Source organism: Gossypium hirsutum, chromosome A02 (assembly GCF_007990345.1).
Source record: "Gossypium hirsutum isolate 1008001.06 chromosome A02, Gossypium_hirsutum_v2.1, whole genome shotgun sequence".
Classification (NCBI taxonomy): Eukaryota; Viridiplantae; Streptophyta; class Magnoliopsida; order Malvales; family Malvaceae; genus Gossypium; species Gossypium hirsutum.
The window spans coordinates 46,532,422-46,547,127 of NC_053425.1; the positions used below are offsets into that span (position 1 = coordinate 46,532,422).

The following is a 14,706-nucleotide window of genomic DNA, read 5'->3' on the forward strand; positions in this document are numbered from 1 at the left end:
TTACTAATTACCTAACCTAATTCCTTAAATTCTCGACTCTCATCATAGTTAAAGAGTAAATAGTTTGCATGCTCTAATTATATAGTAACACGAATACCATAAAAACCCAAAGTTTGGTCTCAACATAAGTATAAATTACTGGTAGGAACCGTCAGAGAAACAAAACTCATCTCTTCTTTGTACCAAAAAGAAACTAAAACTAAACTAGTGCATATAAGAAACGGTTTTCAAGCTTTACTTCATCATCTTTTTCTTTCTTATATCATCTATAATGGGTGATGATAGGTGTCAAACAAGATGCGGATATAAGGAGATTAACTTCCCATTTCAGCTCAAAAATCGACCCAATGAATACCGCTGTGGGTACCCAGGTTTTGATGTCTCATGCAATAACCAGACCGACACCATCATCGCATTTCCCTCTTCCGGTAATTTCACCGCTCAAATAATCCGCAATGTTGAACTGTGGAAAATGTTCTCAATATAAAATTGTTCTCTCATATAAAATCAAAAGCTTACAAACTATTTATAGGCTATAGTTTACCATTTAAAACAACAAAAATTGAAAATATTAAAATCTAATAATAACCATAAACCAATGACTCTTGACCTTTCATTTTCCTAAACAAAAAACTACTAATTTAAACCCATTAAAAAAACAATATAACTCTTGACCTTTCAACTCTTGACCTTTCACTTATATGACTCTTAACTTTCATTTAAGTTTATTTAACAAAACTCCCCTGTAAACTTAAATGCTTCTGCCATCCTTCATGCCGATTAATTTCTTGTAGTTGTCGAAGAGTATCATCGGTAGCGATTTTGTAAAGATATCCGCGACTTGGTCCCGACTTGCCACGTGCACTAATTTCACACTTCCTTCCTTTACATGATCTCGGATGAAATGAAAACGAATGTCAATGTGTTTGCTTCTCTCATGATTCACTGGGTTCCTTGCCAACTCAATCGCTGATTTATTGTCAACTCGTATCTCAGTTGCACCAAGTTGTTGTTGCTCCAACTCACCCAACAAATTTCTGAGCCATATAGCGTGACACACACACCAAGATGCTGCCACATATTCAGCTTCACATGTCGATAGTGTCACGATTGGTTGCTTCTTTGAAAGCCAAGCAAATGATGTGTTACCCATAAAGAACACATATCCCGATGTACTTTTCCGATCATCTAAGTCTCCGCACCAATCACTGTCGGAATACCCAATCAACTTGTAATCTTCCATATTTGAATAAAATAACCCGTGTGACACCGTTCCTTGAATGTACCGTAGGATTCGCTTCAACGCCTTCCAATGTGAATAAACCGGCTCCTCCATGAACCGACTTACAATGCCAACACTTAGTGAAATGTCAGGCCTTGTGCAAGTGAGATAGCGAAGGCTTCCCACCAAACTTCGGTATTTACTTGCGTCGACTCGTTCTCCTCCATCGAATTTCGAGAGTTTTACACCTGGTTCCATTGGTGTTGATACCGAGTTGCAATGTGTCATCTTGTACTTCTTCAAAATTTCCTTTGCATATGCCTCCTGTGACACAAAAATACCTGTCCTTTCTTGTCGAACCTCCAAACCAAGGAAAAATTTCATTAAACCCAAATCTGTCATCTCGAATTCTTGTGTCATTTTGCTCTTAAAATCTAGTATCATCTTACCATTGTTCCCCATAAAAATGAGGTCATCGACATAAAGAGCAACAAATAACATATTACCTCCATTCTTCTTCACGTAGAGGGCATGTTCATAAGGACATTGTTTGAACCCATTCTCCTTGAAGTATGTATCGATACGAGTATTCCATGCCCGCGGTGCTTGCTTCAACCCGTAAAGTGCCTTCTTTAATTTCAGCACCTTTTTCTCCTCTCCATTTTTCATGTACCCGGGTGGTTGTTCGATGTAGACTTCTTCTTCGAGCACACCATTCAAGAATACCGACTTGACATCCATTTGAAATATTGGCCATTTAAATTGTGCCGCTTGTGCAATGAGCAGCCGGATTGTCTCCATTCTTACAACAGGAGCAAATACCTCATCATAATCGATCCCCTCCTTTTGCTTATATCCCTTTGCAACAAGTCGCGCCTTGTACCGTTCTAACTCGCCTTGAGCATTCATCTTTCTTTTGAACACCCACTTCACACCAATGGGTTGACTTCCTTTCGGCAATTCTGTTAACTCCCATATGTTGTTGCGGTCAATTGCTTTAATCTCCTCATCCATAGCAGTTTGCCACTTCTTGTCCCGTGCAGCCTCTTCAAAACTTATAATCTCGGAATCTGCCAAAAGACATACAATATGTACCTCATTTGTTGAATCATACAAATCTTGCAAACTTCGCATTTTTGGTTGTTGCGGTTCATCTTCATCATCGGTAGTTTCAGGATTTGTCGGTATGATTGTTGGTGTAGCGATTGATGATCCTCCATCTTTGGTGATAACCTCCGTTGAGTTATTCCAATCCCACTCGCTTGCTTAATTGAATCGTACATCACGACTTACCACAACCTTCTTACTTATCGGGTCGAGTAGCTTGTATCCTTTTGTTTTCTCATCATACCCAATAAAAATAAACATTTTGCTTTTGTCTTTGAGCTTCGTTCTTCGCTGATCTGGCACATGTGCATAGGCCTCACTACCGAATACTTTAAGATGAGAAATTGATGGTTTTTGTCCGCTCCAAGCTTCTTGTGGTGTTTGATCATCCAACTTCGCATGTGGACATCGATTTTGCACATAGATGGCACATTGCACGGCTTCCGCCCAAAATTCCTTCGGCATCTTCTTGCTCTTGAGTATTGATCGAACCATGTCGAGAATAGTCCGATTCTTCCTCTCGGCCACACCATTTTGTTGGGGAGAGTACGGTGCGGTTAGGAATCGTCTTATGCCTTGCTCCTCACAATACTCCATGAAAGCCGTCGAAGTATACTCGCCACCTCTATCAGATCGTACAGATTTGATGTGTCTACCAGTTGTTTTTTCCACCATCACTTTGAACTTTTTGAACACCTCCAATGCCTCGGATTTTTCTTTAAGAAAATAAACCCAAGTTTTTCGTGAGAAATCATCAATAAAAGAAATGAAATACCTTTTACCGCTAAAAGATTCAGGGGTGATTGGTCCACATATGTCGGTATGAATCAATTCGAGAAGTTGCTTAGCCTGATATTCTGCCTTATTTTGAAACGAAGTTCTCGCATGCTTACCGAGCACACATTCTTCACAAAATTTTCCCTCATAGTCCATGTCTGGTAGCCCATGCACCAAATTCTTCTTTGCCAACTCGTTTAGACCACCATAATGTAGATGGCCAAAACGGAGATGCCATAGCAACGCCTTGTCTTCAACATCAACTCGCAAACATTTTCCTCGAACACTTCTCAGATTCAACCTGAACATGCGATTTCTCTCCATTTCAACTCGAGTGACCAAACACCCTTCCTTATCTTTCAAGTGTAACACCCGATCTTTCATAAGTACCGAATAACCTTTTTCCATGAGTTGCCCCATACTCAAAATGTTGCTCTTGAGGTCTGGTACGTAATACACATCATGGATTGACCCAATTAACCCATCATTTTGTAAATAACAAATGGCACCTTGGCCTTTTACCTCAACCTTTGACGCATCTCCAAATGACACATGTCCCGTTTCAACCTTTTGCATCTCTTTGAATAGGTGCTTGAGCCCACACATATGGTTGCTTGCACCCGTGTCAAGGTACCACACCATGTTGTTGTTGGTGTTGACTTCGTTGTGTGCCATCAAGAGAAAACCTTCTTTTGCCTCCTCATTTTCCGTGGTTAGGTTGGTTGTCTCTTCCACCTTTTTCAAGAAGCGACATTCTTTCGCGAAGTGTCCTGCCTTACCACAATTGTAACACTTATCAGAGTTACAATCCTTCGCATAGTGACCATATTTGCCACACTTGTAGCACTCGACATTGGAATAATTCGACCATCCGCCTCTTCCATGACCACGTCTTCTTCCCCGCCAATTTTGTTGGTTTGAATGCTCCTTCTCTTCATAATTCCCTTCTTGACCACGACCTTTTCCACCACGACCATTTCCTCGATCTCCACGACCACGGCCTCTACCTCGAAAGCTTTGAGAATAGAGAACCTTTTCGTCTTTGATTGATGCCTTGGTTTGAAGTGCTTGCTCGAGTATCTCCTCTTTCTTCTTCTTCTTACGTTGTTCATGTGCCTCGAGAGAACCGGCGAGTTCATCGACTGTAAGCGTTGCTAGATCTTTTGACTCTTCTATGGCACATACGACATTTTCGAAACTGTCAGTTAACGATCTCAAAATCTTCTCCACAACTCGTGCATCAGTTAACGCTTCTCCGTTTCGGTTGAGTTGGTTCACCACGGTTTGAACACGCGTGATGTAGTCGGAGACACCTTCTGATTCCTTCATCTTCATGCCTTCCAGCTCGCCACGAAGAGTTTGAAGTCGGACTTGTTTAACTCGGTCGGATCCTTTGTACACCTTTGCTAAAATGTCCCACGCTTCTTTTGAAGTTGTCGCACTTGCAATCTTCTCAAAGCCCGACTCATCAACGGCTCGAAATAACATGTACAATGCCGCCTTATCTTTCGACCGCATTTCTTTCAACGCCTTGTTTTGAGCCGCCGTATATCCCGCAGTAGTTGTCGGTTCTACGAAACCTTCTTGGACCATCTCCCAACCATCTTGAGACCCGAGAAGAGCTTTCATTTAGATGCTCCAATTCTCATAGTTCACCTTTGTTAGTCGAGGCAATGGCACATTACTAGTCACACTCTCCATAGCTCAGATACCAAATTGTGGAAAATGTTCTCAATATAAAATTGTTCTCTCATATAAAATCAAAAGCTTACAAACTATTTATAGGCTATAGTTTACCATTTAAAACAACAAAAATTGAAAATATTAAAATCTAATAATAACCATAAACCAATGACTCTTGACCTTTCATTTTCCTAAACAAAAAACTACTAATTTAAACCCATTAAAAAAACAATATAACTCTTGACCTTTCAACTCTTGACCTTTCACTTACATGACTCTTAACTTTCATTTAAGTTTATTTAACATGAACAAATCATCGAAATAGGCGATCCAAATGGTTGCCTTGCGAAACGTCTCCTGGAAGGATTCGATCTCTCTGGTACCCCATTCCAGACAGTTTACCTACAAAACTTCACGCTTCTCAACTGCTCGAATGATGTACCATTTTGGTATCCAGAATTTGTAACATATATTTCTTGTCTTAGTAGTGAAAATAATTACACTGTGGCAATATCTGTGGATCGAACTGATTTGTTCGTGCCATTTTCGTCGTGTCTGGAAATAGCGACGGTTTCGGTGTCGTCGCTGCTAAAATGGGAATTTCTTACTGATACGATGTGGTTAACGTGGAATGAACCGGATTGTAAAAGATGTTTAAAAAGTGGAGGAGTTTGCAAGTACAACAAAAATACAGGCTTCGACGTTGGATGCTAAGTTGATTTGGATCCAGGTATGCTTTAATTTTGCAAATTAGCCTTCAAAAGCCAATATCAGTTCTTGTTATATTATAATGGTTCCACTTTAATCAGGTTTTTCAAACCTTGCCAAATATTTTGCAATTATTTTGGCGGTTAGTGTCTTCTTCATTGTGGGGCTTGTAATTTGCATCTCAAGGATGAAGTGCTGCCTTCATAAATGGCGAAACACCAACACTGAAACATTCACCTATGGCTCAACCATCATTCAATCAAACGCTGTGAAAAAGGATTTGGACCAACGAGTGATCGAAATGTACCCGACGATGGTGGTCGGTGGAAGCCGGGAATTACCGGATCCTAATGACGCCATATGTTCGATCTGTCTGGTTGAATACCAAGCCAAAGACACTTTAAAGACTATACCAAGTTGCATGCATTATTTTCATGCTATTTGTGTAGATGAGTGGCTTAAACGTAATGCAACTTGTCCTTTATGTCGTGAGTATTACATTATGAGTTTTATTTTATTTGGTATGGTTATTGTTGCAATAAAAATTAAAATACATGAAATTGAACTTCTTTAAACATTTTTTTTCCAGTTTGTGATTCACCAATAAAAAAAATTATAAGTAATTTAAATATTATATCAAAAATTTATTCTTGATTGTATTTGTCATCTTATCTAAAAAGAATCAAATTTCTTTTGTGAATTTTAAGAGATGAAGTTTAATAAATTTTAAATTCAAATAACATCATACATAAGCTGTAATAAAAAAAAAGCTCTAACTGTTTTTATTTTTAATTAAATATCATTTTTTATAAATTTTTTTAAAAATATAGTTGATTATATTAGGCATTATTTTTCTTTTACTTTATTATTAGGATCTTTATTAATTAGTTTTAGTTAGGGATATCAACCAATAAATACCTAAGAATAGTTGAACGTATGATAATGGGTTTTTATTCATAAAATGTAATAATTTTGAAGGCATAAATTAGAATGCACGTAAACGCATTGCTTAAGGCCTTTGGGTTCCAAGGAATGCCATGCATTCTACAAATATGATAAAAGAAGCTATTAGGGGTTGTTTTAGCAAAATGATTACATAAACAAAATTGTCTTGCATGGTTCTTTGAAGATCATGTAAACAAACAAGAAATCACAGTCAAAACGCTCAACATCAGCTACAAACAATACTAATAAGGAAATCATCCATAACGCCAGCCTCCTAACCTTGTCTTGTTTGATTGGATTCTCTATTAAAAACAGTTCTTCCTTCTCTTTTTATACCAAAAATAAAATATTTTCTTCGTTCGTGGGCCGTGATTACCAGAGGAAGAACACAATTTTTTCTTTTTTGTTAATTGAGGTGAATTTTCCCTTGAATCGTTAAATGGCCTCTTTAAATTTCTTCTGGGAACACCTGTCATCGTGATTGTGGTGTGTATTGTTTATGACAACGTTAGAGTTCATTGCTATGATCATGGCCAGCACCCAAATGTTGAAATCTCCAGATTGAGTGCAGAGCAGCAATTATCTTCTGTTACTATAAATGGTCTCAATAGTTACGAGGATAGAAGCCTATCCAATTACATTGCTTGGTTAAAACTTGAAGCTTCCAAGGCCTAATGATAATACTTTGTTCGATATGTTCATCGGAATATCAAGCCAAAGAGACGATAAGAACCATATCTTATTGCAGTCACTACTTTCATGCTAATTGCATTGATGAGTGGCTTAAGTTAAATGCAGCTTGCCCTGTTTGTGACAATACGCCAGACTATGCTCATTTGCTCACCTATTCCACATTATCCTCATCACTGAGACCACCACTATAGGAGACTAGTTTTGTATAAATAATTTGATTTTGTATTTTGTATTGGGGGGGAGGGTGGGTTTAAAGTATGTATATACATAGTGTAAATAATCTTCATATATGAGAACTTATTTTCTTGAAATGCTTGAATATGGCTAATCTAGCTCTTTTCACAAGTTCATTTTTCTCCTCTTTGAGCTATCAAAATTACCCCAAGTTTTTCCTTTGCCAGGAACCTTACCATCAAGTGAGTCACTTACTACAATAGAACCCCTTTTGTAAGCATAAATAACGGTTTAAATGTTATAGTGCAACAAAAAAAAATCAAACATAAATACCTCTAGTCATTGCCTAAACCAAATGCCAAAATTCAAATATTGTGATACCATTGTTGAGCACGTTAAATTACCGACAAGGTTGTTGAATTTAGCCATACGAAAAATTGAAAACAGCCAAAGTCTTCTAAGCATTCGAAAACCTCACTAAAGGAAATATTTTTTGTTTTCAATTTTCCGGTGCAGAGGGACCTTAAGCTTAACTAGTATTTATAATGGTGGTTCCCAATCAAAAACCACAAACTACATGTCTCATTATCACACAAACAAATGTGTAAAAGTAGTAGGCAACAAAATGTGGGGTCATTCTCATGTACCAAAAGCAGTTCCAACATTCTTCCACTTGGTTCGTATTGTCTATGGATACTTAAGGTCGAAACATAATGCATGAATCATGGTGATATTTTTCTTAGAATTTGAGTAGTATCTTTCATGTATCACAATATATTACTTCTCAACGCTTTAGCCCAACTTTCTTAATGAAAAAAACTCAATGTTTATTCTAGGTCCACAATTTAGTGACATTTCTCAAAATAGTCAAATTAATATGTGCAAAGAATATGAGAAACATCAAGCTTAACAAATTTTCTTTATAATATTTCTTATAACGAAATTTACAATATGGGAACAAGTCCCATAGTGACTACATAATCCTTAAATTTGTGTGGTGGCATGCCTTTAATCAAATGATCAGCTAACATCTGCTTCATGCTAATGTGCTCAATGACCACTTTCTTCTCTTTAGCACGTTCCCTTATGGCTAGGTACTTAATGTCGATATGTTTACTTCGACTTTCACTTTTGTTGTTCTTAGCCATAAAGAAAACAATTGAATTGTCACAATATATCATCAATGGCCTAGAAATCGAGTCCACAAGTCTAAGCCTAGAAATGAAACTCTTCAACAATACTACATGTAACACCCTATACCTGACTCGATCGTCGAATCTGAGAACCAAATGTTACAATTAAACCATATTACCTAACAACATTTCTAACTTGACTTATTCACAATTCTTAGACCACACCAGATTTAAAATCATGTTTACCATATGACTTTATTCTAATTTCTTAGCTATCAAACATGTTTTAAGAATAAACATCCAATAAAACTTCTTATTATACTAGTAATAAAAATAGTTGATTACAGTTCTTACAATTGTTTCATTTACTGAATATATAAATATATTATATACATCCCAATCTTGAATTCTACTAACTGAGCTTAATCTAACCCTGAGGCATAGCCTCTAAGGGTACCCCTTTATGTGCATGATACTACTAAAACGCCATCCCTATGGACTTGACGATGTCTCGCTTGATCCCTCTACATAGATCTCGAGACATTCCTTGATCCTGCAATCAGGGTAACACACTCATAAGTTCGAATGAACTTAGTGAGAATCTATACAAAAATATTCATAAATGATTGTTGAAGTTTGGTGTATTAAAGAATTAATGGACATAATAAAACTCCCTGAGCAACATAGGAGATTTCGTGGTTTGACTAGCACAGACGACGCCTATACATTATTCTTGAACAATTCATTGATGAACATATCAGGGGGAGATTTGGATGTAATCGTACTCTTTCTAACAAACCCTTTCTGAAACTGGCTTTTCCAAGCTTCATTTTAGGCTTTTATTATATCATACAAGCAGATACAAATTATCGACTAACTTTGTCAAACTTGTAGACATTTCGCCAAAAGACGGATTCTTACCCTAATTCTTTCATTCCACGTTAAACTTAGTATCGTCTTACTGTATTATCCCAACATTTACTTACACCCTCGTATGTGACCTTCAAGTATAGGTTTCAGTGAATAGTTTAAGAACTACTCCTTTCTTATGGAATTGTACTTGTAAGATAGTCTCATTGGTTTTCCTATTCAAAATAGTCTTCCTCTTCATTTGATAATCATTGATGGACTTTCCAGAACCAATAGTCCTTAGCGAACTTTCCCCATGAGATAGTCCTTGATGGACTTCCCTGAATATATAGTCCTTACAAATATTCTCTTCATTTGGTAGTTTCGGCAGACTTTATAGAACAGTTAGTCCTTGGTGGACTTACCTTTCTTTGGCGATCATTTTTCCAATAAACACTTAGAAATGTAGTCTAGAGAACCTTCTCGCTTTCTCAAAACCAATGTTGGCTTGTTTGTTACCTCTGGTGGACTCTTATTGGCTGATAAACCGTAATTTACACATATTTCTATCACATGCTTAGCACACTTTATGGATGATTTTTCCTTAGATTTGGTGAATTCGATGCTCTTAATGCCTTAATTTCATGTTTTATACTGAGGGGAGCATAGGAGAGTGAAAGGAATGAGAAACGGGCCAAAAATGGAGAAAATGGGCCAACGCACGAAATCAACACGACCTAGACCTTCTCACACGGGTAGACCAATACAGATTCATCATCAAGGCTGAAGATCTCCCCTCAATTTCCCTTCAGGAGTTTTGGGTTTTTCTTTATGTTTTGTATTCGTTATTCTTCTAAGATGTTTACCTTTTTAGTTATGAACCAAAACCCCTAAATACCTAAGGGGAATGAAACCTAAGACAGATCTTGTTGTTATTATCTGAATTGTATGATAAACATTTGACTTGTTCTTAATTATGTGTTCTTAATTCTTGTTTTGATATTCCAGGTTATTGATTCAAGTTAAGCTCTTATTCAGAGGAGGAATAGACCCTATCTAAGAGTACATTTTTCATAATTAAGCGGAGTTTATTGCACACCTAGAGATAGGGTGACAAGATTTTACCGGATTAGGGTGAAACCTAAAAAGGGGATCCATAGATCGAGTTAATGCAACCCTAGGGAGTTAATTAGAAAGAGATTTCAATTATTCAACCTAGGGTTAGACATTGTTAGTCTCGAGAGGGATAATAATATAACTTAGGGATTTCTATGGATTAAGTCAAATGAATAAATCGTTCGATTCAGAGTCAAATAACAAGTGAAGTCTAGGTGGATTTTTCCTTAGGTATTGTCTTAATTCAATCGTTTTTCCAAAAGTAATTCCCCAATTCTATTTTCTGTTATTTCTTAGTTTAGTTAATTAGTTAGATAAACAAACCCCATTATTCTTAGGCTAGATAATAAAAAGAAAGTTAATACTAGTACTTTTGGTTCTTTTGGGTTCGATAATCCGGTCTTGCTAAAGCTATACTACTATTCGATACGTACACTTTCCTTCATCGTGATAATAGTTAGTTTCAAGAACGATTCATTATAAATATTTAAAACCTGTCACGAATATCACGTATAAAGTTTTTGGCATCGTTGCCGGGGAACTAAGGTATTAGGAACACTCGATTTTTATGACTTTAGCCATTTACTTTTTCTGCAATTTATATTTTATTCTAAGTTTTATTACTAATTCTACTTTTTCCTTTTTTCTGATAGGTTCTTATAATTTATGACTAGAAGAAACCCGTCAAGACCATTACTTTTTGACAGTGAGATCGATTGCACAGTTTGTAAAAACCAAAGAGAAATAAGGTGAAGCTTAAGATACACAGAGAACGAGCAAGAGGACAATATTCAAACCATAACCGAGGAGATGGCTGAAAACCAAGAAAATCCGCTCCCTCCTGCAATTGCTGTTAATCAAAATCCTACTCCACGCACTATGTATGATTATGCTAAACCTAATTTAGCAGGAACTGAGTCAAGTATAGTTAGACCTGCTATTGCTGCAAATAATTTTGAACTGAAACCTAACACAATTCAAATGATACAACAGTTTGTTCAGTTTGATGGTTTGCAGGACGATGTCCCAACACTCACTTAGAAAATTTCCTAGAATTTTACGATACCTTTAAAATTAATGGCGTTTCTGATGACGCCTTTCACCTTCGGTTGTTTCCTTTTTCGTTAAGGAATAAGGCTAAACAATGGTTGAACTCGTTACCACGAGGGTCAATCACTACTTGGGAACAAATGATAGAAAATCTTTTATTAAAATACTTTCCACCGGCTAAAACAGCCAAATTACGTAATGATATCTTTTCTTTTGTGCAGATGGATTTAGAAACACTCTACGATGCATGGGAGCGATACAAGGACCTTTTAAGAAGGTGCTCTCACCATGGCCTACCGCTTTGGCTACAAGTTCAAACGTTCCATAATGGCCTGAATCCTTTGACTCAGCAGATGATTAATGCAGCCGCTGGAGGAACTATCAATAAAAAGACACCTGAGGCGGCTTACGAATTTATTGAGGAGATGTCACTGAATAACTATCAGTGGCAAGTTATGAGAACAAAGCCGACGAAAGCAACCGGTGTTTTCAACCTCGACGCGGTTACTATGCTATCTAACCAAGTAGAACTCTTAAATAAAAAGATTGACGGTTTGTGTGGTTCTACTCAGGTACATCCAGTGATGAGGTACGATTCGAATGGAGGAGGAGCATGCACAGAATATCAACCCTTCAACCCTAGCATCGAGGAGGAACAAGTCCAATATATGGGTAACAATAACTCTAGATCCCAAAATAACCCATATAGTAACATTTATAATGCAGGTTAGAGAACCATCCCAATTTCTCATGGGGCGGTCAAGGAAATCAAAGGCCATATCATCTTCCGGGTTTTCAACAACCACCTTACCAACAGAAAAAGAAGTCGAACCTTAAAGAGATGCTCTCAAAGTTTATATCGGTGTTAGAAACTCATTTTTAGAATACCGAGACAACACTTAAGAATCAACAAGCATTGATCCAAGGGCTCGAAACTTAGATTGGACAGCTTGCCAAGTTAATTTCTGAACGACCACAAGGTAACTTGCCAAGCAACACAGAATCTAACCCAATGGAGCAAGTCAACACAATTACTAGTCAAGATGAGGAAGGGTTAGTCACACCTGAACCAGAACCAAGGCAAGAAACTGAGACAAGCAAAGGTAAAGGTGAGGTAGACTACAATGAGTAGAAATCGATAAGTACAGAATACAAACCTCGTGTGCCATACCCTAATGCGATAAGGAAAGACCGCTAAGATGAACAATTTGGTAAACTCCTTAAACTCTTAAAAAAATTACATATTAACTTACCGTTTATTGAAGCTCTATCGCAGATGCCAAACGCAATGAAATTTTTAAAGGAGCTTTTAGCAAATAAGCGAAAGTTGGACGAGGCTTCGCATGTAAAGCTAAACGCAGTTTGCTCAGCTATTCTACATAATAAACTACCCAAAAAATTGAAAGATACCAGGAGTTTTACAATTCTTGCTTAATTGGTAGTTTAGATGTTAATAATGCATTAGCTGATTTAGCGGCTAGTATTAACGTCATGCCTTACAAAATGTTTAAACAACTAGGTCTTGGGAAACCCAAATAGACTAGGATGAGCATTCAATTAGCAGATAAAACTATAAGATTTCCTAAGGGTATTATTGAAGATGTGCTAGTTAAAATCAATAAATTTTTTTATTAGAATTAGGGGGCAGGTTTCATGTCAATGGCAAAATACCTCATTCGTTGCAATACTCCTTTAAAAAATAAATGAGAAATAAGGGGTTCTCTTGAACTAAGAAGGGGAAGGAAGAAAGCGAGTCGGTGTGATAATTCCTCTTCCTCAAATTAATCCTTCCCATGGATTATTGTCCCAACGAATAATTAATTGTAGGGGTGAAATCTTGATAGAATTAGAAAAAGCGAGGAATAAGTCCCAAGCCATAAAATAAGAAAAAAAAATACAAAATTCTTACGAAGTTTAGATCTAATTCGATCTTCATAGATTTCGTGAGATATTTTCCTACGAAGTTTTGTTATAGCATCTATAACTGCCTCGGGTTTAGGGGGACAGCCCGACAAATAGACATCCACGGGAATTAGCTTATCGACCCCCGAACAGTACTATAAGAATCAGTACTGAACATCCCTCCTGTAATTGTACACGCGCCCATAGCAATAACATATTTAGGTTCGGGCATTTGTTCATATAATCTCACTAAAGAGGGCGCCATTTTCATTGTTACTGTTCCAACTGTTAAAATTAGGTCTGCCTGTCTAGGACTCGATCTTGGTACCAGCCCATAACGATCAAAGTCGAAGCGTGAGCCTATTAATGAAGAAAATTCAATAAAGCAACAACTGGTACCATAAAGAAGCGGCCATAAACTGGAGAGTCTTGACCAATTTGAAAGATCATTTAATGTAGTTAAATAACTAAATTTTGGGTTGTTCGATCAAGTAAGGGAAAAATGAAGCATCCAGGCTCCGTTTAGAAAAAACCCAATTGGTAATACATTTACGATTACCACCTATATCATAATCATAAATCTTTTTTATTTACAAATTCGAAATAGAAATAAGAACGATTTCAAACTATTAATCAATCGAATAATATGAGAAATACGTTGAATATTTGGCAGAAAACATGAAAGAAAAAAGAATTAAAATAAAAAAGGAAACAAAAAGATATTGCAATAGAAACTTCTTAATCTTTTCATTCAATTTTATCTGAAGACACAAAAGAGTGAAAATCCGAAAGCTCTTTTTTGTAGTTGTAATTATAATGCCAAAAAATCAAGTCGGCGCAGTCGTCTTTATGTTGATCGTTACAGGCCTCTTGAATCTTCTATTTACCTACTTATTTCTTTTTCTTTGCTTTGATTTGTTCTTTGTATGAAATGTGGCTTTATTCTTGTTTTCTTTCTTTTTGATAGGAATTCTCTTGTTAAGACCCTATGAATCAATTGAAACTTCAGATTCATACCAGAACCGCGATGATTCAATAAAACCTTCAAACTAAGTCCAAAGATTCTTTGAGTAAGAACCATTGGATCATCACTTATTCAATCAATAGAATAGATATAATAAAGAAAAATACAAAGAAAAGAAAGGTTTGTCCTTTGATCAAAATAAGCATAAACTAAATGAGAGTTTGAAAGAATAAAAAATCTTTCGATTTATAAATAATATAACTCTTTCTTTGAATTTTTTTTGAGTCCGGCTGCGAGGTTTGAATATTAAATATGAATCATAGTTCAAATACTTTGTGATCCATTTCATATATTCCGTGCTCCAGATACTAGAATAACTATCC

General features: G+C 36.6%; 1 non-coding gene and 1 pseudogene across 1 annotated transcript; both read right to left on the reverse strand.

Moving 5' to 3' along the window:
• Positions 1 to 8,920: 8,920 nt before the first annotated feature.
• LOC121211251 (NAD(P)H-quinone oxidoreductase subunit K, chloroplastic-like) overlaps positions 8,921 to 14,706 on the reverse strand; it is a 6,914-nt pseudogene continuing 1,128 nt past the window's right edge.
• On the reverse strand, positions 11,646 to 11,752 carry LOC121217485 (small nucleolar RNA R71). The gene has a single exon (XR_005913569.1). It is a non-coding gene; the product is annotated as a small nucleolar RNA R71 (small nucleolar RNA).